Raw genomic sequence first — 25,922 nt, forward strand, 5'->3', positions numbered from 1 at the left:
TGTGAGTGTAAGCTACTTGTTTTTGCATCATTCCGCAGGCACATATAGCATTGTTAATATTGAGAGCATACCTTGAACCTGGTATGTCTGAGACACCAGAGCTATCATAACAATTCTAATTGTTTCTCAAGATGAAGACATGTGGGCCAAACAACATCAACTGCCTTTGTGTAATTGCAAAATATCCCAAAAGTCCATGACCCCTTCTAACTGTTCTTATGTTATGTTTTGTTTTCCTATTGAAAGAGAGTACATATTTGTCAAAAAGGTCAAAGCACTGACTCTTAAAGTGAAACAAAAGAAATTAGTTAATTTTGGAAGTGAGAGAGAGGGTACACTCCTCCCAGCTGTAATGCCATTGTCACACAGTTTGTTTTTGAATGGAAAAAGCTTAAGATCCAGGTATTTGATTGGCCAGAAAACAGCACAAAATGAATATTAAACAATATGAATATCTCAATACAAAACAAGATTTATAACCTTAAGTTCAGTAGGATGAGTTTAGATTAGGACAGTATATTTGGTAGCCAACTAGCTTGCATCAACTTAATCTACCAATGCAACCAGACAAGTTGAATCAGTTGAAACCTGGTTGAAACCATGATGGACAATTATCTACTTAAATATTTTAGCCTTGTATTTTAGGGTTACATTTGGTTGGATAAGAGCTCTATGGGACTGTTATTTTTCAAAATGTTTGGCTTGTTATTAAATTATATTCATACTGAAGCTTTTAGCATCATTGTTATGTCAGAACAGTTACTGAGTCATAAAATAAATGATCGTTCAAAATAAACAGTCAAATACAATAGCATATGTTTCACATTTATCTCTAATTTCAAGTCATGAAATTACTATGAAAAACATCTATTCTCAAAGGCAGAGTCCCGCCTTGAATATATAAAATCTGAAATAATGTTTTCGACTGGTTAGCAGTGTTCAAAGAGCCCAGTAATGTTTTATAACATTAATGAGTTATTATCATCTATTGGCACTGATGTAATCTATTACAATGATGGGATTTATTAGAAATTAACGGCCACTTGAAAGGCGTGAAGAGAATCATTTGGAGACGTGAAGTCATCATTAGTTAACACGTGCATTTCCCAGAGTTAAACTTTTGCACTTTCCAGGGAATGTGCATATTACAAGTTATATTGCATATTTTTGCACGCCTTTCCTTGTTCCTGGAGTATACATTTTTCCCCATCTTTTTATAGTATTTATTTCTTTGTTATTGAATGAACTTTCATGTTTAGGTAAAGCAATTTTTCCTTGATGATCATTAGGACATTTCCATAAAAATATATACAAGCCTTTATACATAATTATAACACAAAAAAACTGTTTATGGGACCTTAGGGGAAGTAACAAAATTTCAAAACACCCCAATTTTATGACAATGCATTTATCTTCAACACTAAAATTTACGGAGAAAAAAGAAAAAAATGATGGCATTAACATACCAGTCTTTCTGACTACTATTCCGATCGAATTTCAGCTGGGATTTTTTCTAATGAGCAATTATATTTTTTCACAGGCAATATTTCAGTTGAAATATTTGTAAAAGTCACAGTCAGCTGTCATGCGTGTTTCTTACACCCCACCTCTTGGCTGAGAATCTGTGTAACAAATTGCCTGTGACTTCACCCTCTGTTCACAGTTTCTATGCGAAAACGATATCAGCTGTTACCAGGATCACAAATACATCACCATGCATGCTCTTTTTTTGTTTCCGTGGCAATCAGAGAAACATCACCAAACTCATTACATACGTGTTCCCGAGTCCAATAATGACAAAAACACGCGCAGTTTTACTGTAATTTGAAAAACAAGTAACCGATGAAGACTAGATACTACATAGGTAATATACAAGATGAGATATGTTAATGGTTTTACATGGTTGAAATTGTTCAGAAAATTGCTCCTACTGCAAATAGGTTTTTATTGAACAACCAGAATACCACCATGAAAACAGACCCAGAAAACCAGGATTTTAGTTTCACAAACATGCATTTTTTCTGTCATAGAATTACTCTTATACTACCTATAAATAAATAAATAATTTTTAGTGTCCTCAATAAAAGTGCTATGAAAAACAGAAAAAATGGCGAATACATAAAATGTAGTTCCTTGCCTAAAGAAAATTCCATGCAAAACATATGCAACGAAGTAGGCCAGAAGCTCCGCCCATTTCTTAACAAAGCACACTTTCTGCCTGTCGGAGGTTGTAAGCTTTCCTTACAAAAGCTATTAAAGATGTCTAGTATTTGCTTATATTGTTAAAATCTCCTCCCATTTAATTATAAAACTTAACAGGAAACACATTTACCATTGCCTCGAGTCGAAAAAGCCATTTTGAAATTGTTAAACAAAGTTAAAAGCGTAAATTTATTTCCATCAGACTCTATTTTCTTAATAAATGTATAACGAAGGTGCTGGGAAAAATTATTTTACCCTAAATTGTTGTAATTGTTTTAAAAAAAAATGTGAAAATTATTTTGATTTATGTTTTATAATTATAGAAAATTGCATACAAAACATAGGAGATTCCAGCTGTCTTAGAGCAGCTTGATGGAATGCATATCAGCTTTTATTTTTGTTTGCTTAAAATCTTAAAATACATTTTTTGTCAAATTTAATATTTCCTTATCTTCAAATCATTTGCTTCTCATAACTGAATATTCAGACCCAATACTAAAGTAAATGATATATAGATTGTTTTTAGTGTAATACAATGTTGCCTATATACATTTTGTATATACAAAATACATGTCTTTAACTCAATGACCTTTTTGCAGTGCTGATTGGCTGGATCTACATAATTGTATCAAATTTGATTTTGGCAACTTTTAAAAAATTGTTCCAAAAATAACCTCTCTGGATTATAAAAACATTACTGTGTTATCAAATTTTACATTGAGTACACCACCAAACTATTGAGACCAAGGCCAAAATTAAAAATAGCTTTGTTTGCTGTCTCCCGACCGACCCTAAAAAAACGCTGCGCTTCGAAAAATTTTATTTGCTCTCGCCGACCATTTTTTTTTTTTCTTTTTTTTTGTGCCGCATATTTTTACCGATATCCGTTCAATAACGGCGTGTAGTATTCTGGTTCCCGCGTATTATTCGTCACGTGTATCGACTATCAAGTACCGCCGGGTAAAAGTCGATTGTGTACACTTCCGTTACAATTTTGCAAAACGAAAGTTAGAAGATCTTCAAGAAGACGAGTATTTTATCATCTCGTCAACATTTATTATTACGTTTATTCAACTTTGTTGAAAAATAACCTCCACGAGAATGAATTGGTCTGGGCATGGGCCGATCTGTCGAATGACGTCGAGGATTTTTATCCGAAAAAATCGGACGTTCTTACGGTATGCTTAAATACTGGTTTGGGTTAAAAACTTACTGAGTGCTCAATGTAATCGTCTTAAAATAAAGTTTTTGTAAATAAATAAAGTTTCTTGTATGTACTCATCCATTTATAAGTACCAGTATTTATTTAATAATCATTTTCTTCAACCAGCAAATGCACTTATCTTATTGTTTTCAGTACCACCTGTCTTAGTACTTGAACCATTTCAGCACTCTTTTATCACATTTTCTCATTATTGCAGGGCTTTAAGAATAGTCTTCTAGTGGCTCAAAATGCAAGGCACTGAATGCGGATAAACCAAGAGAATAAATTGACAGGGAAACATGATCTCTAAAACACAACCTTGAGAAATTTGATTAAAGCTGTGTTTCAGTCATTACAGTTGATGGTTAGTATTGGTATTGCACATTGTTGTGCTTATTTTCTTGAAATAGTGATGTCAAAATGCTTTTACATAATCAACTGAAAGTAGAAACCTGAAAGAATGAAAAAATCAACTGAAAGTAGAAACCTGATTTTATTCTTTCTTACATATTTCCCATGGTGTTTGTATAATTAAAAATGTTAAAATAATTGCATTTTTGGCAAAATCTGTATTGCATAAACTTGGTGTATTGTAAGCTTATATGAAGACCTTCTGTCTGTTTTCATAGGAGATGCTCTGCAAGGGAGAGTGTTTGTATGACTGCAGATGTCATGCCAATCTCAAGTGGAGTTCCCTTACTGTGCCTTCAACATTGGACGACCAGATATTTGTGCCCATTGTGATGAGCCAGAAGCACAGAGAAATCCAGAACTGTTAACAAAGTTTAGGATTGTACTTCCAGTTTATGAGCAATGCATCAATGTCCACAAGAAAGACATACCCCATAGATGTCCTATAAAAAATGAATACTGTGAACCTAAATTTTGTTGGTATACTGTGGCTTAACTGTTTACTTGTCTGAAGTTGCATAGTGTTTGAAGTTGCTTTTCTGGTTGTGTTACTAACTATTCATTATAGTGAAAATACAAGAGCGATCAGTAATCACATGTGTCGCCTCATGATGGCCAATTTCATGTTGGGACAAATTTTGTGACAGACGGACAGACAGACGGACAGTGCACAACTAGACTAACCACTTTGTACTGATCATTCCTGTAAAGTTTGGATAAAATTGCACCAGTAGTTTATGAGGAGTAGTCCGGACAAGCTTTTGTGTATCTGGCAACACACAGAAAAAGAAACCTTTTTATCAAAGGGCCATAACTCGGCCAAAAATCATTCAACCGGAAAACCCGTGCAATATGCGCAAGGACTTGAGCTACAGATCAATCCTGTAAAGTTTCATTGAAATTGCATTAGTGGTATAAGAGAAGTAGTCCGGACAAACTTTAAAATTAAAAATTATTAAAGGGCCATAACTCTGACAAAAATCATTGAACCGGAAAATCCTGACAATATGCACAACTACACTTGGTACTGATCATTCCTGTAAAGTTTGGATGAAATTGCACCAGTAGTTTATGAGGAGTAGTCCGGACAAGTTTTGTGACGGACGGACAGACAGACGGACAGACAGACAGACAGACAGACGGACAGACGGACAGACAGACGACGGAGAAGTGATCCCTATATGTCGCCACTACTCCGTAGAGGCGACACAAAAATGTAAGCAGACTTTAAACTGTTGATGTATAATGATGCCTTTTGTTGTTCAGTAGTTATTTTGCATAATATATTTGAGTATATTTGTGTGTTTTAGTCATCCTCTCACATGTTGGGTAAATGTTCGAAATTTTGCTTTTGTTACATGTATTTTTATTAAAAAGAACTATACTTCTTGTGTTGACTAATTGAAAGATATACAAACTGAAATAAAAAGTAAGATATATCAATTTTAAAATTTTTTATTCGCATTTTATTATACCGCTTTTTCCAACAAACAGAATCAAACCAAAAACATTTATGTATTTCCAAAAAAAAAAAAAAAAAAAATCCCTACCTACCTACCCAACTCTAAAAAGTAGGGTCGGGAGACAGCAAACAAAGACTTTTTTAAATGTGGCCCAACAAAGAATCAATACGTTTATCATGAAGGCCATTTCGTTGATATATAATAACTAGAAATGCTACATTAGCAATTTTGATTGAAAAACTGCATATCTTGAGGGAGAAAAAAAACCCATGTGGCTTTGATATATTTGTGCTCCCTTTAAGTCATGCTGGGTTGAGTTTCTCATTACTTCGTGTAAATGAACAGCCATAAAAAGGCACATTCAATATAGGAAAGAAATAGGTCTATAGAAGTGGCTCCATTAATCTCCAGAAATGAACTTCTTACCCATTACACCATAACATTGGATTGCTTTCACATTGATGGATAAAAACCAAAGTGATCCAAAGTACAGACTAAAATTGGTTTCCTGAAAAGAAGAGTCTCAGAAGGTCAAGCAGCATGGCTGAATGTAATGAAAGGCATTGATATCACTAAAGCATAGGGGCATGAAGCATAAAACATAATAATGGTCCCTGTTCAAAAGAATTTCCGGAAATTCCATCTTCTACAAAGGTAATGAAGTGGATTAGATACATGTACAAATTGCTTTTAGTGTTCCTTGCTACAGAACATAATGAAAATTGTTAGCTCAAAATCTTGTAAATATTTGGAGCTTGTGGTTTTTAAAATCAGATTAAGTGCTAATAAAAACCTTATGAAAAAAAAATCGTCTTTGGAAGAAAACAAGGTCAAAAGCTATAATTAGGAGATGATTTCATCTAAATTTGGCAATAATGTTGTTTGTTTTTTTTTCTTTTTTTCTTTTTTGTAAAAGTTACAATGGATGGATTTTTATATTGCAAACATGTGCTGTCTATAACAGTATGAATATGCCAAGATGACAATTGACATAACATCAGCAGCAGCAGCAGACAATGGCAGGGTAAAAAGCATTATCACAAATGTTTTTTACAACCAATTCATCTAACAGACAATTTAATATCAACAAATACAGGCACATGGTTTATCTGAATTTTTCCTGAACTATAAAATATGTCATCATTGTCTGACTAACATAAACCATAAATCATTGTTAGTGGGTATATAATCCATATGGAAAAATACCCTCTTCCCACATTGTCATTTTCCCTTAGGACAATAAATAGAAAATTTTGGGTATTAAAAACATCCATTTGGCTGCAATGTTTTTACATACGAGTAAGTTTATGTTGACAAATGGTACAGGAGTCCCTGACTTAGCATTATTTGACACTTGTGACAGTCGATCAAACTTTTAGAATGTTTGATCAAGACATGCCAAGAAAATATAGCATTACCATTTTCTGAACATCCCAACAGTCTTTAACATCAGAATAGAAGAATGACTGTAAAACATAGACAAATATTGATATCAAATTAACCATATGGTAAGCACCTTTAAACACCATACATTTAGCTATGTAGACAAAATTAAGAATGCAACAAGAGAACAAAAGACCAGCTGCTGTTATCATGTAAGAGAAACATCAACTGTTTAATGAAAGCTTTAATTATAATGAAAAGATAACAAAACAAGATTGCATTATAGCATAACTGTTTGAATATATTGCTTTTTGTGTCTTTTCATCTAAATACTGCATGCAGTCTCAGACAGTATTGATCTGTAATTAAACCTGGTTATATATTAACACATATAACAACATGCAAGCTTTTATTAAAACACCTAATGGCAGCTTGGTAATTATGTACCACCTCATATATAGAACAATACAGACTTTTCCTTTACATTTAATGTATATCAGTGAGAAGCCTGCATCCCATATGTTTCTTATAATAATATTGGCTAAAATCATCTTTTCCCATCTGCATAAGTGCCCATCAAATTTGTTTTCAAGTTTCATCTTATTTTTTGTGTGCACTTTTCACACTTTTGGATTAGGTGCAAACCTATTGCTTTCCATAAGAAACCAAATGTTCCAATCTGGCTGCATGCACCACTAATATTAACACAAATTGTGTAAACCAGAGCAAAACCAGTCCAAAAATCTAAATATTTAGCAATTTTGTTGGTAATATATAGGAAATATTTATACTTGAAAAAATGTTATATTTATACTTGAAAAAATGTTAGAGGCCTGTTTCAATATGCCTTGGGTACAGCAGATGGTGAAATAAATTAACTTTCTATTAACTCTAAGACTCAAAATGAACCAATTCTAAAAACAGACCTAAGATTTATTATGAAATGTTAGTAAATCAGAGAATATTTTAAGTCTGAGTCAACCTTTGACTGTCAAACTTATTGTGCAAACAGCAATGAAAAATGTTTTGTAGTTTTATACCTCTGTGCTAAGAAAAACCATGACCCAATAGTACTGGTAAAAATTCATAATGCCAATCATAATCATTATCATCAGATTTAACCCTTGCCAAGATAATTATCTCAAATGGACTTCATGATAAAACCATTCTTCATTTATAGTGAAATTTTCAAAAAATTTCATATGGCCAACATCTATGTTATGGGCAAATTTTTGCCAGTACTATACAGTTAGTTTTCTCATACACTAGCATTAGATCTTATTATTTTTTTCAGCCAAAATGTCTGGTTGAAATAAATATTAACACAATCATACTATACACTAAGGAAAATCCCACAATATCAATTTTGACTTAATGCACATTATAAACAAATTAAGAATCCAGAAAGATAAACTACAAATAATTCATATGAAATCATTTATTCCCCTCTCCTGACTAAGACAAATAAAATAAATAATTTTTCTTTTTTTATCTTTAGGGTTTGCAACAGGGTGAGCCACTCTAGTCCACTTTATTATAACATTAACTTGTTTGCTTTCACTCATTTTCCATGCTCCCAATGACTTTGAAACATGCATTATAATTACCCCTGTAGACATATCTAATTTGTCTTTATTAAAACTTACTGCTAGAACAAACAGTGCCCCCCTACAAAATGCATAACGCTGCTTTTTTTGTCACACATTCAAGATAGGGGCAATTTGGAATAACTTGAAAATAACAGGAAGCATGTGGCTTCACACAATGGAGCTTTTAAATTATTTTTTCAAGTACATGCAACATGTGAATAACTATTTTCTTTCTTTATGAATCAAACTGATCTGGTTTTTAGTTGGGACGTAGTCCCAACTAGTGCACTTACAAACCCGAAATTTCCAACCATACAGGGTAACGCCCACTGTTGTGACGTTTCATCGCCACTCTAAATGCTATATTGTATTCTAACATATCAAGCTAAGCTGAATTCATAGTGATCACCGACCATGACCGGACGCATAACCGCCGCGAGTGAAAAAATAGTGCTCTGAATTTCTGAAAACTTCGATTTATTGCGAACAGAAGTGGAGACAAGAAAATTTATTTTTTGAAAAAATAATGTGCAATTGAGCTTGAATTACGGTATTAGAAACGTAGCGGATATAATTTGAAAGGTCACATAATTCTATGAATGGGATAGTAAATTAAATGGGTCATAGTGCTTGACGCTTTGCAAATATTTAACTTACTCATCCGCCTTATCATCACATTTTTTTGTATTATCATCCAGAATTTTTTGAAAAAGACATTCATTTATCGGATAAATTTTGTAGTTTATAATTGCAAAGTTGGATATTGAAATAGAATTAGCCAGAGATGTTAGATAATCTATTCGTCTTCTGAATTAGCCGATAATTAGGTTATGAATGATCCGACAACTTCCGGTATATTTTTCGACCTACTTCCTGAGCATAATTATCAGCCTGTTAAGCTCATAAGGTATGTTATAAAGCAAAATATGTTATGAATTTGATGACTAATAATATTAAGTTTATTTATTGATGCCAATTTGTTTCCGAGGACTAATACTTTCGTAAATAATTTCGAAGTAATTTGGAGATCTCGAGTCTTTCGTACCCAAGACATTTCGATCATACTTAGACTGCAAAACCGACAGATTTTACAAATTGATATTACACAGATGTCTGCCTTTACAGGAAAACCGGCATATACGCCTACAATTTTTTGGTCTTGTCACGGCCGTTACGTCTCTACCAAATGGGGCACATTCTTGAATATTTCAGAATAATTTTATTTTGACCTTTATAAATTAGGAAGTGGCTAGCCGTACGGGCCCGTACGGCTAGCCAAAAGTTCTAGCCGTACGTGAGTCACGTACGACTAGCCTGGACACACTGTATTGGCTAGCCGTACGGCACTTTTCAAAAATATATGGAAGTCGAAAATGCATATGTTATTTTGTGTCTTTAAACAACATTTTAAATCAAATCTCCGCATTTGTCCTAGTTTGTTCACTTTAATAAAGATGCTCTGCAATTTTGCACACAAAAAAAAATACGAGTAAGCGTTGTATAATCTATCTTGTCAAAGTTGCATGTTATAACGTCCTTAATTTTCATGCTTATTATTTGTATGAAAGATGAATTGTTAAATCTGTTAATTAAGCACATGGGTCGAATAAATAATGATCGGAGGGGAATACCCGGCTGTGTATTTTCCAAGGTATTCAAGAAAAATCATGGAAAAAACCATGGAAGTCCAAGCTTTAAGGGCAGTTTTACTAGGAAACCTTGGACAATGTTGCAAATTGTCAAAGGTAAAGGTTTTTTTTTTCTAACTTTTTCCTTGGACATTAATTCCATGGTTGTCTGAAAAATTCCCAGGAATCGCATTTGGACAATACTTGGAAAGTAAAACCATAGTTTTTTTCAAGCTGGGAAAATGAGACACATTCAGACACTTAGAAAATTTTAGCTTGGAATTCACTTTGGAAAGAAACACTTAGAAAATTTTCAGCTTGGACAAAAGGACTTAGGCAATTTTTCTCTTTTTTTTTTCAATCACTTAATGATAATTCAACTGAAATATTTACATTTATTGTCATTATGATGTGCTAGAAAGGAAAAAAATTATTTAATCCTTTCCAGAAGATATAAATAGACATTTTAAAGAAATATAATCATTTATTGATTTTGTATTTAAAATTTTAAATATTAAGTTATTAAAAATATCAAATATATACATGCATGCATACAATCTACTTAAATTTTTGCATTACACAGTGAATGATATTGAGTATTACATACATTTTAGAAATTTTATCAAACTTATGGAAATGTTCGTTGGTTTCTAAGTTTCTAAATGCATGTATCTTTCCTGCCATTTGTATCTATAGCCTTTTTTAATTTCATTACAGCATGTAACAACAGTTAAATAATTTAGAATCTATTAAACTTTAAATAAGATATTGTTTGGCCATATAAAATAGTACATTCTCTAATATTTGACATACTAAGATTACACTTTCCGGTGCCACTTAGTTATTGTACAACTACAACACATATAAATTATATTTTTTGCCCATTATATATGCAAAATTGATGTTTAAATATAAAACAGCTGTCTATATTTCTTTAATTAGGATAATAAATACTGCAAACAGCAGAATATAACACCAGATCAGATAAGACTAATGATTACCATCTGCCCTTTCCCTCTATCTTAATTGCATGACTAATCTGACCTCATGGGGCATTCTGGATACTGACCAGACTGTTCCATTGTATTTATAAGGGGTATCTGAGCATAATACAGTTCTAAACAATCTTTTTAGAAGGACCCATTAGAAACTTTGATTTTTTTTTAAACACTTATTATTTTTTTCAAATGTCTACATTTATTTATCATTTGATATGTTATACATTTCAAAAATGTAAAAATACAATGATGGGGTGTTTGATTTTTTTTTTGATAAGTCCTGTTGTCACATTATGATTAGACCATGTCCCCAGACTGAAACCGTTGCAAAATTTGAAAATCTCAGACATTCAGTGTAAACATAAAGGATTCTAAGTGGTATTTAGCTTTTTTGGGATATCATCTTCTTTTTTGAATGTTGTGTACATTATTGTGGAATTTTAAAGAAAACTTTATCTAAATGTGACAAAGATTGGAATTGTTTGGTTTTGTTATTGCTAAGAATGCCTGAGACAGAAGTTATGCAAAATCATAGTAAACAGCTTCAGGTGAAAATAACTTTTAATACATTTATGCAGAAAAATTTATTTTAAACAATCAAAAATATATTATGCAGCATGCAAAAAATTTTCATAAAATAGGTGATAAAACATTGTTCAAACACATTTTGATAATAGATTGACTAATTATTACCAAAATTATTTAATTATTTCTATATTAATCATTATTTGTTTTATTTACTTCTGAAATTCAATTAGTATGCTCAACTTAAATTTTGAAGATAAAAAAATGGAAAATGGAAGATAAGGAGAATCAATGCATTAATGTAAAATAGACTAATATCTAAACTTTTCTAACTTAAGTTGATATTACTCCAGGAACAGCTGTGTGGTATTGTAAGTACAGTGATGACTTCTCAAAAGCCAGCAACTCCTGTTCAGGAAAACTTTATAAGTGTTGAAGAATACAGGGCAACAGTACCATACTAAAACTGAAAATCAAGACACAAGATTACTGAAAGTTGTTCATGGTTTGTAATAATTTTATTCAATCAAATTTGAAAATATAACCTTTTTTGCAGTATTTTACAGTTTTTTATGAAGCATTAGTTGCAACTAATTAGTTAAACTCTAATGGTCCTTATAACATAGGTTATTCAAAGAAGTAAAATCTGTATTAATTAGGAAGTCTTATATAATTATCATTGTTCTTTTTAACCTACTGAGTACTTCCTCTTGAATATGATGATAGTGCAAGGGAAATAATAAAATTTAATGTTGTCTTTAAAAAATTTTTGTTTAAGAACTGTTGCATTCCTCATTTGTTACTAAACATGTATAATTAAGTGTTTTTGAATGTTATTTTTAATGACATTTAATTTTTTATTTCAGAGTTGATCAAGAGAAATGGCCATATGTGACTTTGAAGCTGTCCAGAATTGACATTGACTTATGTTACCAAGCGGAAATAAATATTGTTTTAATAGTCTATTAATAGTTTTATGTTTTGTAGTTCGAACCAGTGTACATATAGTGTTTTAAAAGTGATGGAGAGCGAGTTCATCAATATGTCAGGGATTGAAGGCAACTAGTTATAAAACTGAGAAAATTCCATATCTCAAGGGGGCTATTGTAAAAAGCACAAAATTACAAGCATCAAAAATACAGCGTCTATGGCTTTGCAAGATCATGAAGATGTCCTAGTATTTTCCCAGGTTTTCCAAGGTTTTTTTCACTTAAAAACCTTGACAATTCCCAAGAAAATAACATTGACTTCCATGGAAATGTCCAAGCTTTCCGAGGATGTCATGTAAAAAGCTTTTCCAAGGATGTCCAATGAAAAAACCTTGGTCCCAATACTCCAAGGTTTCCAAGGTTTATGGCATATGTTCATGGAAACCTTGTAAAGCTCCACGAGGAGGTTTGGGGCAAGTTTTGTCAAGCATTTGTCCTAGGAAAGACCCTGCCATTATTGTATTGAAAAAGTGTACCCAATACTCCAAGGTTTTTTCCGTGAAAAATTCCCTGATATTGTCCAAGGAAACCTTGGAAATTGTACAGCCGGGTAAATAAATAAATTAAAAGAATATTAGAAAAAACGGTGAAAAGGAAAAATAATTTAATAATGCAAACTTTCCTTAATGATGCACGATGGACAAACTTCTACATACCGACGGTAATTGACGCAATTATCAAGCCCAACAACAATTTTTTTCGGTAGGTTTTTTTCTTTTTTTTTTCAATTTTAAAAATTTTAAACTTAATGAACAAAAAAGGGAATATATCAAAATTTTGTAAACTATTCCAATTGATATGTTATTTAACTGTAACCAAACGCTATTTTTTTCTCGACGTTTGAGATGACACAAAGTACATTCTTTACTTTTGTCAACGCGTCGATTAATCCTATAAAAGTAAACATTCTTGACTAAAATCCTCGCTTAATATCAATTAACATATGCGCTTTCGCCTTCCATATATTTTTGAAAAGTGCCGTACGGCTAGCCAATACAGTCGTGTCATGGCTAGTCGTTACGTGATCACTACGGCTAGAACTTTTGGCTAGCCTACCCCCGTACGGCTAGCCACTTCCCATATAAATTATTATATCTATTTAAAGTCTAGTCATTTCATTTTTGGTCATCTTTTTACAATTTGAATAACTATTCTGGAAAAAAACGAAGTGCGCAAATGACTAAAAGTTTGTACAAGATTAGTGTTCTAAACATTCATCAAAAATGGTACATTTATCTGGAAAAAAATATTTCAGTCCCATTCATGACAAAATACCTCAATGGAACCCCCTTTAAATTGAATTACACTTTTTTTAAATGTATGGGTAAATTCCATTTTCATGGTGGTTGAAATTTTTTCCTCTTTCTGATTAATCAAGCTATAGTTTCCCATTTATTAAAGCCACAGGTTGTTTTGAAAGTTAAAAAAAAAAATCACTGCCACCTTGATAATTGTTAACCTGAAAAATCTTCAGGCACTTAAAGGGATTTGAACCCCAGACCTCTTGATTACAAGGCAGACACACAACCATGTCGCGAAAATGTCAACACAACAGCAAAGGACTGTTGGAAATGATCTATACCTGTTCTCAATACATGGTTGAAGTAATTTATCAGTGTTAATTAGACATTTTATAATTATGATTTAACAATTTTTGACACTACTGATATTCACATTTTTTTCACAAATCTACATGTAAAAAAAAAATATCATAATAAAATGGATAGAACATTTTCTATTTTAGTGGTAATACTGGTGGAGTAATATGAAGAATATTATTAATATTTTATTATCATAAATTTTTTCAAATTTTAATTTATGTCATTACATGCTGTACACAATCATATTAATAGTGTTAACCATATATATTCATTGTGTAGACACATATATACATCATTGTATATACAGAGACGCTTAAAATACATAAAATGTATTTATATGTCTCTGTATATACACACACACTAAGAGAGTAGTATTGGATGATTTTTTTGAAATGGAAATCTCTAAATTGATATTTTCAGGGAAATAAAAGATTATTTACTTTAATATTCACTTGGAAAGGCTGGTACATTGTAGCTAGAAAAGAAGTACAGTATAGATTAAAAACGAAAGACTAGAAGAATTATTACAAACAACAGGTACTTATATAATATTTAATGTATATTTCACAAACCAAACTGTTTTCCCAAAAAAAAAATTAATGAAAACATGCATTTTTACCAGTGTCACCACGGGTCAGATTAACAGACCCATTCCCCAGTGGCAAATAAAGCCAAAATATGCTTTTTTTTCTTTTCCCCAAGTTTAGAAAAAAATCATAAGTCAAAATTCCCGTTATCCCACAAGCTGACAATTTTTCTTCATTCCATTTCAAATCCAATATGGTACCAGACAGATGATGTTCAAAAACACATTCCATTGTCAATTTTTTTATGTATTTTTATGCTTTGAATGATATAACACAATTTGTTTGGATTAACAACTTTGTACATGGTACTAAATATTTATCCCAATCAAGATGCAAAATTTTCTTAAACCCATTACTTCATGAGCATTTTTGTGAAAATGGCTGTTTTCATTGAAAAGTCTCCCGTTACAAGTTCAAATTGCTATAATACTATAAAAACTGGCTTCAACACTAATCAAACTTGCACAAAATGTTGAACTGGACATTGCCCTTGCAAACACATGCTCAGGCTTAAATTTTCTGTTACCATGTGCAACGACGGGGACATCTCAAAATTGCCAAAAATCACTATTTTGCCCTCGAGTTTTTTTCAATCAAAATTGATTTCAAAGTGATGCCACTTCTCAAATGGATTGAGATATAGTCAAATGCTTTTCAGCGCTTGGTTACACATTACCTTATGATCAATCTGGGGTCATTTACAGCCTCTCACAAGTCCAAAATTTTCTTGGCATCATGCTTAGAATGGTATCACACAGGTCAGTAAACCCGGTTGTACACAATGTACTGTCTGCACATATGTGTCAGAAAAAAAATATCACAAAAAAGGAATTTAGTATTACTATATGAGTATTTAATTAAAGAAATTGTATTTCAAATATATTTAAATAGTATTATTGAAAGTCATTTTGATATGACTGACACACAAATCTAGTGCTCTGCATTATAGAAATGTAAGAAGAGACAAATAAAGATAGCATTTTTTTTGCAAATATTGCACTTCATATAATTTTATTGCTTTTTTTTTTAAGGTGGAACATGTGTTCACTGTCAAGCGAATGAAGATAAGCATCACCACTCAGTGGGAATCTCCAGTTTCCAGATGTAGTGATCATAACTGTATAGGCACCCATTAACACTTTGGACTAGTTGGAGTATTTTAGAGGGCTAGTCTGAATTGAATCCCCTGTCAATAGTAAAGGCCAGTCATGAACATTGTGTTGAAGGAAAATGTTTAAAACTCGGATTTTCCGCTTAACCAATCATTACTTTACCTTATATTCAGTGCGGTAATGTAAGAAATGGTTACTTTCTGGAACGGAGCTGTCAATTATTTTTAATTTTTTAGCTTGTTAGTGTTATCGTCGGACAGTTGTGAAGTAAAGACATCGCAGTTTGACTGTATACAAGTTGCCTTAAAGAAAGTATGTCGAAATCTTAACAGTTATTCGTTGATTTTGTAGAAATTGACCAGAATTCACCTTTGTTTACACGCATCGCTTTGGACGTCGAAAACGACATGCAATGACATTTCAGTGAAATTTGGAAACTTGCTCGTATTTTGGAGCATTTTGTAGGATTTTCGATGAAGTAAAAAGTGTTTATGAATAGGATACATTATTCCTAGAGACAACCACAAAGATAAAATAGTGATCTGGTGTATTTTTACCGAACAGTTATTGTTTGTTTTGCATGATATTTTTCTCTCGTTAGGGACCTTTATTCTTTATATATAGTATTATGAGCGTATATGGGTAAATGTGGTATATAGTGCCTGTGGTTTTAACATGTATCTTAGCTTGCCTGGTGTAATGATAAGTAATAAAACCTGAGAATTGAAACTATGAGAATAAATTGTTGTTATTAGTCCCCTTCTATTTTCATAAAGAGGGACTAAAGGCTGACCCATTTCTGTATGTCAATGAAAGCTGAATTTTGCTATAACTTAAATGGTACAAAAAGTAAGGTTCATCATACTGGTATCTGATATAGAACTATACAAAGATTTAGCATGTTATTATAATTTATGCTCCTGAAAGGGAGAGAATATAGTTGCGGTCTTAACCATCTGTCGGTATGGACTCAAGTAATATTATGGATAAATATCTGTGTTCATTCCATACAGACTTGTACTTTTGGGAAAAAGGGTTGCTCATGGAGGAAAATATGTTTTTAATGGTGTTTTTTGAGATTTTAGTTGATAAAGGAAAAAAAACATAGTCTGTACTTAGGAAGACATTTGTCCTTCACACTCTTGTCCGAAATATGAATATAACTAAATATGTATTGAAGGGATTTTATGTAAACTTCACAAAGTGATAGAGACTTTTAAGAGGAAGTGCAATGTTCAAGAAACATAACTCTACCTTGCTTCATGTTTTAACTATATCCCTTAAGTTAAAAATGCTTATTCCAAACTATCACTGAATCTACATCAACTTGAACGACTCAAATTTTCCAATGTGTCAAAGAACCATAACTCCATTCCTTAGTTTTTAGCTCACCTGTCACAAAGTGACAGGTCAAGCTTTTGTGATCCCTTTTCGTCCGGCCGTAAACTTTTACTTTAAATGACATCTCCTCATAAACCACTACGCTAATTTCATCCAAACTTCACAAGAATGTTCCTTTGGCTGTCACCTTTAAAAATTGTGCAAAAGAATTTAATTCCATGCTGAACTCTGGTTGCCATGGGAACCGAAAGTAAAAAACTTTAAATATCATCTTTAAAAAAACCCTAAGAGCTACAGCTTAGATATATTTGGCTTGAAACATCCTTTAGTGAGTGTCTACCAAGTTTTTTAAATAAAAGCCCTGGGGTCAAAATTGGCCCCGCCCCAGGGGTCATTGATTTTCCCTATTTGCATATAGTAAAAAACTTTATAAAATCTTCTTTTAAAGAACCCAAAGAGCTAGAGCTAAGATATTAAGCATGAAACATCATCTAATTAGAGTTTACCAAGTTTTGTTCAAATAAAAGGCCCGGGGTCAAAATTGGTCCTGCCCCAGGGGGTCATTAATTTTCTTTAAATGCATATAGTAAAAACTTTAAAAAAATCTTCTTTTAAGGAACTAAAAGAGCTAGAGCTAAGATATTTAGCATGAAATATCTTCTAGTGAGTGTTTACAAAGATTGTTAAATAAAAAGCCCTGGGGTCAAAAATTGGTCCTGCCCCAGGGGTCATTAATTTTCTTTAAATGCAAATAGTAAAAACTTAAAAATCTTCTTTTAAAGAACCCAAAGAGCTAGAGCTAAGATATTTAGCATGAACATCTTCTAATGAGTGTCTACCAAGTTTGTTCAAATAAAAGCCCCGGGGTCAAAATTGGCCCTGCCCCAGGGGATCATTGATTTTCCCTATATGCATATAGTAAAAACTTCAAAATCTTTTTTAAAGAACCCAAATAGCTAGAGTTTATATTATAAGTTGAAACATCTTCTAGTGAGTGTCTACAAAGTTTGTTAAAATAAAAGCCCTGGGGTCAAAAACTGGCCCTGCTCCAGGGTTGTCATTGTTTTTAACAGTATGTGTTAGTAAAAACTTAAAAAATCTTCTTTAAAAAAACCCAATAAACTAGAGCTTTGATGTTTTAGCATGAATCATCTTCTTATGGATGTCTTCCAAGTTTTGTTCAAATAAAAGCCCTTGGGTTAAAACTGGCCCTGCAGGGTGGGGGGGTATATACAGGTGAGCAAACCTCAGAGCCATCGTGGCCCTCTTATTTAATTATCTACCTTTATTATTACATGTTACTTAGTTATGCTTGTCCAGAGAAATACTGGATAAAGAGTTGATGAAATTTGATTTAAACTTTTACACAGCGAAAATAAATCAAGTGAAAGAAAGTGTTTTTTCAAAGAACCCAACTTTTTGTGTCCCTTGAAAAGGTGACAAAATAGGGTTACTTTTGTCGGCGGCGTCTGTGTCGTTGTCGGCGTCCCCTAAAGCTTGTCCGGAGCATAACTCAGTCACTATAAGTCTGATTGACTTCAAACTTTGGTATGCATGCTTCTTTTAATTAACCCGAAGTGCAGTGCACAAGGACCGGTACTCTGCAGTTCTTATTTTTTGAGTTATTGCCCTTTGTTAATTTCATACTTTAATTTTGTCCGGGCCATTTCTCTTCAACTAAAAAAGCTATGGACTTGATACTTCATAGGAGGATAGATCTCATTAAGAAAAAGTGCAGTGCACAAGAACCAGTACTCTGTACTTCCTAATTTTTGAGTTATTGCCCTTTGTTAATTTTCATATTTTATTTTTGTCTGGGCCATTTCTCATAATTAATAAAAGCCATGGACTTGAAACTTCATAGAATGATAGGTCTCATTAAGAAGAAGTGCAGTGCACAAGAACTGTTACTCTGCATTTCTTATTTTTTGAGTTATTGCCCTTTGTTTATTTTCATACTTTAATTTTGTCCGGGCCATTTCTCGTTGAGTATAAAAGCTATGGGACTTGAAACTTCATAGGATGATAGATCTCATTAAGAAGAAGTGCAGTGCACAAGAACTGGTACTCTGCATTTCTTATTTTTGAGTTATTGCCCTTTGTTGATTTTCTTTCTTTATTTTTGTCCTGGTCATTTCTCCTCAAGTATGAAAGCTATGGACTTGAACCATCATAGTATGATAGATCTTATTGATAAGAAGTGCAGTGTTCAGAAACTGCTGCTCTGAACTTATTATTTTTTTAGTTATTGCCCTTTGTTATTTTTCATATTTCGTTTTTGTCCTGGCCATTTCTCCTAAACTACATTGTTCACAAGGCGACACATCCGACTCGCGGAGTTCTAGTTTCTAGCTTAATTTTACAATTATCATCTCTTAAAATACATGTACAACAACTTTTAAAATAATGGTTGTCTGGAGTAAATCTTTTCAATGATATCACACTCAAACTAAATACAGTTGTAGAGACTAGTGAGCAGAAGTCTTGTGTCAAATAACCAAAATTCTACATTACTTAGTTTTTGAATTATCTCCGTATATATTTCATGATACTGTTCTGAGAGAGGATTAAAATATTGAAGGAATTTGATTGAAACTTTGTAAATGTTATACAGTGAAAGAGATTAGCATGAGAATTGCAGTAAACAAAGGCCATTATAAGTTCTAATGACATGGTCACATTCATATAATGTTTATGCAAAAAAAATGACCATTTGATTTTTTAACTTATACTGATAAAAGAAAATTTTATATATAAACAAAAATTGGGTTTTTTTTTCAAAAAGCTTTGGGCTCCCTTTATAATGTTATGTGTTAAAAAAGCAAGCTTGCAGTTTCCTCTGGTACTCAAAATTTTACTTTTTTTCTCTTGTCAAAAAAGGCCAAAAAACGTTTATGATGACCTCACGTACATTTTAACCCTTTTAAAATTTTAAAAAATTAATTTGAACCCTTGTGTCATAAAAATTGTTCAACTACTGTTCATTTTCTGAAGTGGGAAATTTAAAATTTTTTTCAACCGGCAAAACCCCTTTACCATTGAATTATCTGGCCCCCAAATAGAAAAAAAAAAAGTTTTTTGATTCCCTTCATAAAGTCCCAAAATTTCAGGCCTTCAGCACTTTGATTAAAAGATGTAGATATAATAATTCAAATGTAAAGTCCTTTTTTCTTATCGTTCCGTTATCCGTTATTTCAAATTACTTACTCCTATTGTACAGATAAAAAAGAAATTCAAATGAAACTTTGGTATTAATTTAGTATGTCTTAGAAAGTGATAATTATACTTAACAAAGCATTGTGAAGACCTCAAGCACATCTAAGAAAAGCCCCTTCTTATAAAAGAACACACTGACAAATTCAAAAGTTTAACAACATTTTAATGGGCTGTTAAAGTAATGTCTTCCTTATTTTTCATTTTCAACAACAAAAAATGCACATTGTTTTTTGGTTGTTTTTTTTACCAATTCAAGAAATTTGATTGTTTTATAATTGTGTGTACTGTAAATATAACCAAATGTTTCACATTACATAATTAGAATTCCTTAGACAGGACCATAAAGAAAATCATTAGCAGTGAAATGCTTAAAAATAATGGCTTTCTAATGGTTGTTTTGTCATTTTTTGTCAGAATATTGTAATTCAGAACAACAAATAGGACTACACTCTGAATTAATACTGTATTATGTATCACTTTAACAAATTATTTGCACATGAAAATCACCACAGAAACTTGAAGATGTGTTCAAGAAATTGCAGAAAGAAACAATATAAAATTATAATGGTTTTTGAAATAGCTCTAAGAATTACTTTTTGTGAAGAATCATAATAACACTTAAGTTAATATTACATACATTTTGGCAAAGGTGACTGATTTCGGTACCAGTACTTAAGTTATTAAATCTAAATATTAATTCAGTATAATTTTTAATCTTAAATTAACAAGAATATTAATGATTCCATTCCCATTAACATGCAGTTCAAACAAACTTTATCAAAGTCAAATAACAGACCATTACACTTATGATTATCAATCGAGATGCATCCTTACTATATATCCTTCTTTATACTATACAAAATCTTTCCTGATACTTCATGTCAATGGTAAAGATAAATAAATCTTCATTTTTTACATCATAATGAAGCTGAATTTTATATAGAATACAATAAACCCAGATGGTGACTTTTGTAGAGACGCCCCAGGAAGGAATTTCCAAGTATAAATAGTAGTGTAAATCATCCCTTGAAGGCATTGGCAATGAACAAGAAACTGTATACGCTATAAATAAATCATTAAAGGAACATAGCAGCAGATGCACAGCTTTAAAACTTAAAGGCAGACACTGTAAAAGCAGCCATAAACATAGATCGTGAAGAATTATATACGATAATATATAAAAAAGAATGTTGATTACCCGCCCCAAAACCTGCTGAATTTTCTGAATGGAATAATACAACTTTTGTTTTTGAAACAGTCAACTTACTATCTTAAGGGGTATCACCTTGAAAATTATTCCATTATTAAGTTTTCCTACTGACCAAGTTTGCCACCTGACCCTATAGAGACTGGTTTGACAGCAAAGATTTCCATGCCGACCTATGTGACTATATATTGACCTTGTCAGAGGTTAAAAAGTAATTTTCTAATCTCAAACTCACATCTCAGGCTTTCCATTGGCCAGAAAGCTGCACAGAAGCTACACTGACCAATGACAATCCTGAGATTTGAGTCAGAACTTAGAAAAGTTTTATAACATCAAGTTGTATTCTTTATACAAAGGGACAAGGGGATGGAGAGTAAAAGCTAAGGCAAGGACCATTCTGTTAATGTTTAACATATACAATGTATGGAAACCCAGGCACTGACGCTTTTCAATTTACTTAATGACAATGATGCAATTGGGGCTGTTTTCAAAACTCTAAAATTTGTGACCATGAAAATCTGCCAGGAAATGCCTCAACAAATTTATGCAAACAATTTATAAACTTGTAAATGACATTTCAGCAGAGTCACAAGGGGGTGATGTGAAACAATGCAGATGCCCTTTCTAAAATGTTATGACAAGCTGAAACTATAAATAAAACAAACAAAAATGTCCACAAATCAATGTCATAATGGAATGCCAATACGTATTCATCATTCACTGGCACACAAATGTACTGTAAAAAATGTTTATGTAATGGTAAATTTACATTGCAAGAGCTATCCTTTTTTTTTCTTTGTAAAACAAACAATATGAAATTGAAAATGTTGCATTTTTTTGCATTCTTTTTTTTCAAATGCAACCTATCGATCATGTTCATTAACAATATATTTAATGTAATATATCAGCAAATCAACAATCCCTTTAATAAATCAGATAGTTTTTCATTCATCCTTCATTTCAAACACAGATAAAAGAAGCTCTTTCACTGCACTCAGTTGAAAATGAATTACTGATGTTTGATTGCATAGATAAAAACTCCATTCTCATTTACAAGTACAACAAAATGGGTACACGAAATAAATAATATTTGAAGTCAAACAAACCAGTCTGGCTGTTTTCAGACAAATAGGATTTACTTCCCTTGGGATGCAGACAGCATTCTAAATCTCTGGGTCCTGTCAAAACAGACTGTATTCTAGTAATAGGCTTGATACACTTGATCAATTATTGTCCACACATAAATTCCATCTATGTGTCTGCAATGGCTTTTAAATCTTATTTAAAATGATGGGTTCTATCTCGCATAGCCTAACCAAAGTATGCCAAAACAATGGAGCATCGCTCCCAACCGAGATGACTGGTCATAAATTATACAAATTGATAAGATACCAATCAGTATATCTCAATCTAACTTATTTGTTGGAAGTGTTTTCAAGCCGAGATCCAACAGGGTAGCTGAAGAGTGAAACTTTCACATTTAGATAGGCTGATAAGCCCTCAGCAAGTTTTTAGACTGCTTCACTGTAAATCAAGATACTTTACAGGCCATGAATGTCACAGTCAATTACAGTAACAAAAGAGAACAAGTCTAACATTGCCAGTTTCCTGCCAATGATGTTGCAATTTTTTTTATCTTCTGCATGGATTTTTTTTCAACAACTAGCATAAATATCAGAGAAATGACAAAGTAGAAAGCTTTCTGTTGTTGCCATTTCACAGAAAATACTTTTGAACAATTAGATTTATGTATTATACAATTAATACAATAACATAACTTCATTTCAAAATTAACAAGTTACAGATTTATTGGTGTCTGTCTGAAGAAAAAATTTGATTCAATTTGAAAATAAAAATGAATGGAGTAGTTATTTGCTTATCTAATAGTCTCCATAAAAAAACATAGTTCAATAAACTTACTAAAATGACTTTGTAAATTTCACATCAATAAGGAAAAAAAACTGAAGTGCTCTTAAAACTTTTTGTTAATGATTATATTTTTGCCCCCTCCCTGTATAGTCATTGTTTAAACAGGAATGTTTCAGATTCTAGTAACTGCGGCCACTTGATGGAACAAAATAACAAAATGTTGAACAAGCACTTGAAGCTGTTACAACCTGTAGCATAGTGATTTGATATCCTCTTTTTTAATTGTTCACAAGGTCTTTGACAAGCTGACACCTGACCTTGCCTTTGTAAAGGTCCGTTCCCAGTCCCGCCCTGTCAATTTGTGACAATATATCCCATTTCCCTTATCTGGTGTGTTAAACTACAAATACCATTACAATCCGATTGGATGATTGAAAAGAAACAAAGTCAAAGGCCGGATTTCACTTTTGTGATTATTTGATAAAACAGCAAAAATAAACATATCATGTGGCCGGCTTCATTTGGTAAATAAACATGGGTGAACATCTTAATCAATTTGTTTGAAATTGAAAACTCTAAGTCTTTTCTTCTCTGAAATTACCATAAAGTTTATGAAAATAACGACAGTGTACATTTCAAAGACATTCAGTAATGAAAACTTAGTGAAAACTTAAAAAAGATGTTTATCTTCTGAATTTTTTTTTTCGATTTCAAAATCATTTTTTTTAAGAAATTAAGTCTATAAAATCTTTAGATTTAGAGAATAATTTAGTTAAGTTTGTTGCCCTTACTCTATGATGCATGAAATTTCAATTTCTGCCCGCTTTTGTAAGGAGATTTCTCTATTGCCTTTATGTTTTTGTACTATATACCATTCATAAATAAAGACTGAAGTGATTCATTTATATTAACACTTCTCCAAAAATGTACTCCAGAATTATAAGGTTCATTACTCATCTTATTTTTACAACTTTCCAAAACGCTATTTCCCTTCACTAATTGTATTTTCCATCTAATTAACTATAGAGACTCTTCACACTTTGAAGTGTAGAAAAGGCTGACTCTTCAACTTTGAAGTCTGAAAAGATGCAAGAAAGATACGGTTCTGTTTCCAAACAAAACAATCTAATGTTTTTTCAAAAGGTAATTTTTTTCTGATCGAACAATGCATGCTTAAATAATATTTCTGTTCAGAAATACGCCAGAGTTAAGCCGTGCATTAAACATAATAAATATATTCCATTCATCAAACAATCAGGCATTTATAACTGCACAAAAAGTGGGTGTTTCTGCCCTTGAAATATTAGTGCATTGCCAGCACTGGTGCATTAGCCATTTAGAATGGAATTTGCATTAATTCATACATTTAGAACAGCACTGAATAATCGAAATACTGGTATTATTGTTCATTCAGTCTCAGAATTTTGCTCTCATAATTATATTCTTTTAAAACAACTTATATGAACTTAATAAGGGTAACATATATTATATACACAGATCTATGCCAGCATTGATATATCAACTGAGGAAAAGTAACTTTGCTTCTAGATTATAAAATCAACCATCAGATGAAAAAATATGAGGCTGGTTGACCCAAGGTCAACCAATCAGATGAAAGAGAATAAGGCTGGTTCCCAAAATTAACCAATCAGATGAAAGAGGAATGAGACTGGTTCCAAAGGTCAACCAATCAAATAGAAGAGAATGAGCCTGATTCCAAAGGTCAACCAATCAAATGAAAGAGAATGAGGCTGGTTCCCATGGTTAACCAATCAGACGATAGGAAATGAAGATCATTCCACTAAGATAGGATTTTGTGCATGTCTAAAAAGCAACAACATATATCAATCATTCCCTTGGTGCTGGACCCCTAAAACAATATAATAAAATTTGAAAAAAAAATAAGAACAAAAAAAGAACTCTTCATGGATACACGAAAAATCATAAAAGAAACTCCTGCTCATGGGAACAAGCTATTTATCATTTGAAGTTTGATAAATTCATAACAATTTGCAGAAGTCAGGCTAGACATTATAAATGAGACCTTTCTACTCTAGTTATATAATAATGTAACTAAGCAATTAGTGGCCTTTGATCTGGGAAATAAATTCCCAAGCTGCAACAAATGAGCTTCATAAATCTTCCTAGCAAAAATTACTTTTAATTAATTCAAATTAACTTGCTGCATTTCCCATTCCCCCTTTCTCTTACAAGTCATCCCTATTTGATTTGACAGAACATAAATTCTATGTCCATATCACTTACTTCAATTAAAACAATTGGTACAGATCACAGAAATTCGCTAAATTGATTCCTGGTGTCTCTATTAAAGTTCTTGTAACAACCTTATCAGCCATTCATTCAACAGTCTTGTCAATTTCTAATTACAATTCTCGTCAGCATGAAACCTCGAGGATGAAATTTCAAAGAAAAACAAGGATTTCCTGCATCCATCTTTCATCTGTTAGTTAATCGATTACAGTCTCTTTAATTTCATTTCTTTTATTTTCTTTGTAAGCCCCAAGGTTTCCTCTTCCTGGACTTATTTCTTATCATCAAGCTTTTTTTAACACAGATTTTCGTAATTTTTTTTTTTT

General features: G+C 32.1%; 1 protein-coding gene and 1 long non-coding RNA gene across 2 annotated transcripts in view; one reads left to right on the forward strand and one right to left on the reverse strand.

Annotated features, from left to right (window-relative positions):
* Positions 1 to 25,922, reverse strand: part of LOC132730300 (roundabout homolog 2-like) — a 186,374-nt gene that overhangs the window by 45,199 nt on the left and 115,253 nt on the right. The window lies entirely within an intron of this gene.
* On the forward strand, positions 2,955 to 4,627 carry LOC132730305 (uncharacterized). Its single transcript, XR_009625742.1, has 3 exons — positions 2,955 to 3,380; positions 3,624 to 3,770; positions 4,036 to 4,627. It is a non-coding gene; the product is annotated as an uncharacterized LOC132730305 (long non-coding RNA).

The sequence above is a fragment of the Ruditapes philippinarum genome, unplaced genomic scaffold (assembly GCF_026571515.1).
Source record: "Ruditapes philippinarum isolate M1 unplaced genomic scaffold, ASM2657151v2 ctg758_1_1_1_1, whole genome shotgun sequence".
In the NCBI taxonomy this organism is placed as follows: Eukaryota; Metazoa; Mollusca; class Bivalvia; order Venerida; family Veneridae; genus Ruditapes; species Ruditapes philippinarum.